The sequence below is a fragment of the Camelus ferus genome, chromosome 5, assembly GCF_009834535.1.
Source record: "Camelus ferus isolate YT-003-E chromosome 5, BCGSAC_Cfer_1.0, whole genome shotgun sequence".
Classification (NCBI taxonomy): Eukaryota; Metazoa; Chordata; class Mammalia; order Artiodactyla; family Camelidae; genus Camelus; species Camelus ferus.
The window spans coordinates 94,632,135-94,637,708 of NC_045700.1; the positions used below are offsets into that span (position 1 = coordinate 94,632,135).

General features: G+C 53.7%; 1 long non-coding RNA gene across 2 annotated transcripts; it reads left to right on the forward strand.

Annotated features, from left to right (window-relative positions):
* Positions 1-2,703: 2,703 nt before the first annotated feature.
* On the forward strand, positions 2,704-4,962 carry LOC116663823. Of its 2 annotated transcripts, none has more exons than XR_004320186.1 (3): positions 2,704-3,372; positions 4,242-4,611; positions 4,805-4,960. It is a non-coding gene; the product is annotated as an uncharacterized LOC116663823 (long non-coding RNA). The 2 variants fall into 2 exon arrangements; XR_004320187.1 differs by having other exon boundaries at positions 2,712-3,372; positions 4,242-4,516; positions 4,821-4,962.
* The last annotated feature ends 612 nt before the right edge of the window (positions 4,963-5,574 follow it).

The window sequence follows — 5,574 nt, forward strand, 5'->3', positions numbered from 1 at the left end:
AAGGGTCCAGCGTGCTGGCCACACCACTGCCAGTGGTTGAGTCCCACTGACACGCTGGTGGACAAATGCAGTGATTACCAGCCTTTCCTATGTCTTCATTTGCATGCTTGCCTCCCTGTTTCCAACAGACTGATCATCACACTAGTCAGGGCATCCCTTCGCTGGGACGTTCTCCAAAGTCACCACCATTAAACTGTTGGCATCTGGAACACCTCCTTGTGCCAGGCACTGTCCACAGCTCATACACCACTTGGGATGGGGTCCCCCTTGCCAGCCGGGTTGTGAGCAGTCTAGTCCCAATTCTTGGGTCCTCTGCAAAGCAGAAGCAAAGGCAGACATGCAGGAGATTTATTGGACATCACATCTGTGAAAAAAAGTGGGAGGAGGGACAGGAGGAGGCAAGACAGCCATCAGATGGTGATGCAGGCCTGGCTCCTGCGAAAGGAGAGGAGGGAGGAGGGCGGGTTAGGAGAAGCCCGAGATGGCCACGCAGCCCTGAGGACGCCCCAGCCAGCCATCAGGGGGCACTGGTGCAGCCACCATCCTTAGAGGTGTCCCACCCAGGCCAGAAATGGTGAGCTCCGAACCACCACTGCACAGCACTGGCTGGGGATGCTGGTGAAACACAGAGCTCAGCCTGAAGGTGGGGCAGGGCCTGAAGGCTCCACAGCCAGAGCTGTCCCCAGGACGCAGGCTGTCTGGGAGTGGGGCAGAGGGCCACGCCTCCATGGCTGCCACCTCCATCTCCGAGCGCCCTTTCCTTCTGCATTTTTTCCGAGTGTTTTTCTTTGCTCTTCTCCTTCACACTGCCAGCTTTCCTTAAATTCCTGGCTGTGGGTTCGTTCATTGGAGCAGGGCAACCGACACTACATGGGGAAGGGGCTGGCAGACGTCACACTGGGTGATCACACTGGGGCAAACAGTCCCTCAGGACCTCAGGAACAGGGTCCTGGGGAGGGGGCAGTAAATGTCACCTGGTGAGGACTTGGCTCCGGGGTACCCAGCAGAGGCCCTGCCAACTTCAGGCCTCCCAAAATAACTCATTCCGTCTCTTCAGAGCAGGACCCTTGGTTGGTGGGTCGGTTGGTTGAATTTGCATCTGGAGGCAGAGCAGTGTTAATGCCAGGAATTCCAAGGAGGGGGAATCAGGGGTGCACTTCCACTTGGCCCCCCTGTTTCAGGGCCACAGATTTCTCCACCTGGAAACCCTGAGTCCTGGGCATCCCCCGGGGCTGACAGCCCCTCCTCGGCTCTGGACCTCTGCAGTGTCCACGTGAGCTCCCTCCACCTGAGACCACCCTCTGCTCCCTCCTTCCCGTGTGTGTTGAAATCTCCCATCCTCTGAAGGACCCCCTTCCATTCACTTTATCTCTGTGAGTCTGACATTTAGTCATCCCCTCACTATCATTCACTGGGGCTGCAGGCGGGAGACGTGACAAGGCGTGCTGTCCTCCACCACCTCGGCCTGGAAGCTTTGGACTAGCCTGGTTATCATGGGACATCTCACACCTTGCCCTGGAAATAGACAAGTCACACTACTTATACCTGGAAACCTGCAGTGGTGAAGCTTACAAATCTCTCTCTCTCTCCTCGCTGCTTCCTACCCTCTCCCCCTCGACCCTGAGCTCCCATCCTCAGAACCGGCTGTCCTCCTTCTGCTTCTAAAAGGAGACACAGAGCCTCACGCAGCCTGTTCCACACACGGTCCCATCCAAAGAAACCCTCCAGCAGCCACGACTTTCCCGGAAGCAGCAGCAGTGATTGCCACCACGTCTCTCAGAACTGCCCAGGAGAGGAGTCACAACTCCCACGAAGCTTCCTGCAGCAGTGGCTCAGGCTGGCCCCTTGGCAGCTCCACCCTGGGGTCTCCTGACCCCCTGGCAGGCTTCCCCTGCACCAGCCCCACCTGCGGGCTTGCCTCCCTTCTGGCTGGGTCACCACACCCCACAGCTCCATCCACTACAAAGCACAGACACTGAAGCCAGCATCATCCCACTTGTCCCCGAAGGGCAGCTTGGCTGGGGTACCTCGGGGACACCAGACATGGCAGAACCATTCTGACCCCTATGGGTCTCCAGTCAGAGACGCCCAGTGAGGTCAAAAATGACCAGTGTCCAGAGGAGAAGGCTGTGCCAGTGAGGGGGGCACAGTGTCCAATACCCACTGAGAGGCAGAGCCGGGGAAAACAAGCCAAAGGGCCAGGACGCCCACACTCGGCGCCGGCTCCTCCCACATGTCCCTCCCCGCATGGGGCCCATGGTCAGTCCAGGCAAAGATAAGATTCACGTACCTAAAAAGTTCAATGCATTAGGTTTCTATGCCCGTGTTGAAGGGGGGTCATCCTGACACTGTTCTACATTCCAGAATTTGCATTTAATTATAGGCATAATTGTACAGCGTACGATTCCTTCCATCGCAGGAAATGAGACTTAAGTGAACACTCGAGCAGCACCATCAGATCCATAAAGAATGTGCTCAAGATGGAAGTGATTCCTAAAGCCACGCCCGGCTTGCTTCTGGGCCGTCGGGTTCTCCACTCTCCCTCTGTCCCTTCAGCTCACACGCCAGCCCCTGCTGCCAGGGCTTGCCTTCTTTCTCAGAAAAGTCGGTGCTGTTCTGGGGGAGGGGCTGTGGGCCCCGAGCGGGAGAGGACGTCTGAGCCCCCTGCCCTGGGCACAACGGCCCCCAGGACAAGGCGCTTCAGCTTGGGGCCTTGGTGTAACCGGGAGTGGCTACAACGTGCAGACCCTCAGAGTCAAGTCGCTCGGCGGCAGGCAGGAGGGCAACTCCATCAGGGTCCCCTCCCAGGACTTGCCACCGCAGCCGGAGGGAAAGAGTAGTGATGGGTCAGGAGCAAAGAGCCCGTGAGCGGGTGGGCCCCAGATGCCCCACGTGTGGCTCTGTGGGGAGTGGGTGGGGCTTGCCCTGGGTGCCCCCAGACTGCTGGCAGCTCCCTGCCTGGCCCTTCCCATGTGGCCCTGGACCATCTCCACCCCAACCCTGCCTGGCACGGCAAAAGACGGGGCAGGGGGCCCACACAGCTGAAGGCTCAGAAGCAGGGCGAGTGTGATGTCTGTGTGAGGTGGCCCCCACAGCTGGAAATGGGTCGGGGGCGGGGTGGGCAGATCCCGGCCGGGCCCTCCAGCACCTGCCCTCTCCAGGGCCTCAGTGCTGCTGACAGACTGACTGCCATGTGGATTGAGTTCCTTGGAGCGGAAACACACCACATTTTTTCCACATATTGAGCAACACCCAGTTCTGATTCTCCAGCTAAGATTTCCACGTGTTCCTCTGGGCTTGGTTGTTACAATGCTGCATGTCCTTTGGGCTTGGCTGTTACAACGTTGCAAAGGCGGCTGAAATGGAACAAAGGTATTGGAGGGTGCGGGGGTGGGGGGACGGGCAGCGAGCCTGGTGATCCTACAGAGAGAGCAAATGAATCACAGGGAGGCTGAGGGGAGCTTAGTCAGGACCCCGTTCTCCTCTGGGACAGAGAGAGAGGGAGGGAGAGAGAGAAAGAGAGAGGGAGGAAGGATAAGAGGGAGGGAGGGAAAGAACTTACTTCCGTTAGGATGTCAGTTTGACAGTAAGAGCGAGCAGCACTGAACCGCCTCACTCCCTCCTCTTCACCACACACCACCAAGCCCTCTGAATTCCATCTTCTAACACCCCTCGAATCTGTCCACTTTTTCCAGCTCATGTCTCATTATCCTAGCCCAAGATGCACCCATCTCATTTGGATTCCTGTGTAGTATTATAAACGTTTTCCCTCTTGCTCCCTTGAAGTACATTTTTAACACTATAGCCAACTTAACCTTTTAAAAATAGAAAACTATATTCATGTCTTTTAAAAAGACTTTTTTTCCTAGTTAAACAATGATTTTATTGCTTGAGTGTTCAGACAAATACATGCAACCAGGGCAGAGGCTACAGAGGACGTCTGTTTCCAATTGAGGGGAGGGCTTGTTTGGTCTTACATCGAGCCAACCCGTGACTCTGGCTCCCAGTCACAATCAGATGGGATTTAGTCTCTTTATCCTTTCTGTTCCTCTCAAGATGCTTTTGAACAGCAACTGCTTTCTTAATTAAATGATAGGAATCCTCAGGAAGGTGAGGAGAAAGCCCTCGGGGCTCACTGCCTGTCAGTAAAGTCAGACACGGCTCAGATGCTTCCCGACCCAGTGTTGTTCTTATGTTTCTGCCACAACATACTTTTTAAATACTCATCTTTGTTCTCACAGGATCATTGGTTCAGTCTTTTCAAGAAGCCGAGGCCAAGAAGAGATCAGATGCGCAGGAGTCACAGGGGCCGCCACGGGAGGACAAAGGGAGAGGCAGCAGGAGGCGAGGCCAGCCCACAGGCTGGGATGCTGGTCTGGCACCTGTGACAGGAGAGGAAGACCAGGCAGGCAGGAGGTTTAAGGGCCAATGGCTCTGTTGGAGAGGGTCCCACAGCCTCAGGACCTGGCCTCGGTCAGACCCCAGGTGCTCAGTCACTGGCTGGGAGCTGCCCACAGTGAGTGCGACCTGAGCGAGTGAGAATCCCCCACAGGAGGACGCTCCTATCCCAACTACCAGCACGGCCCCTCAGAGCACTTACCACTTTCAGAAGTATCTTTTTTGTTTGTTCGGCAGGGCGGGGGGGATCGATATATTCATTTAATTTATTTTTACTCTTTTTTTTTTTTAATGGAGGTACTGAGGATTGGACTCAGGACCTCGTGCATGCTAAGCACACGCTCTACCACTGAGCTATATCCTCCCTGAGAAGTATCTTCTTGCAATTTGCTTTTTTGTTCATCAGCTTTCTCCTCCACCAGAATATCAGCTCCCCAGGGCAAGGACTTCCTCTGTGGTACCACCTCCGGCCCCAGACACAGCCAGACACCCAGCAAGTGCCAAGGTAGCTGTGGAAGAAAATGATGTTGGTGGGCAGATCTCGGCTTGACAACATACTGCATTGAAACAGGGATTCTGAAACCACAGAAGATTAACTCATCCAATTAGAATAATAAATACTCAGATTTTTTCTTGATTGATAGCCCCCAAAAATTATTTGTTTGCTTAAAAACGTCACATCGCCATCTGCGCTCCTGATGCCTGTAGCCTTCAAACCCACAGCGCCAGGGGTGCTCTCGGTTTTGTTCCTTTCAGCAGAGGGTTTGTGATGCACAAAACTGCATGTGGTTTTGTTTTTGTGTCTCTGTTAGGCTTTCCAAATAAAAACATGCCTTCATCAGGGAGGTGGAAAAGAGATTTTATATCAAGCCGTGCAGGCTAATTTTTGGCTAATGATATAGAATTCATATAGATGAAAGCTTAATATCACTGTGTGATAACTGCCTCAGTTATCAAGGAGAGCTCAGTCTAAACGTAAAACCGTTTCACCGTGCAATGCTTTATAAACAGAATCTCTTCACACCAGGGAAAAATATAAAGATAAAAGTTAGCAGCAGAATAATTAGAAAAGCTTGAAATCATTGTAATCAGAAACAGCCTCTGGGAGTGCTTCGTCTTCAGACAGTGCCAGATTACAGGTTTGCCAATAGGCTTTATTTTTTTAACTAAGAAAAA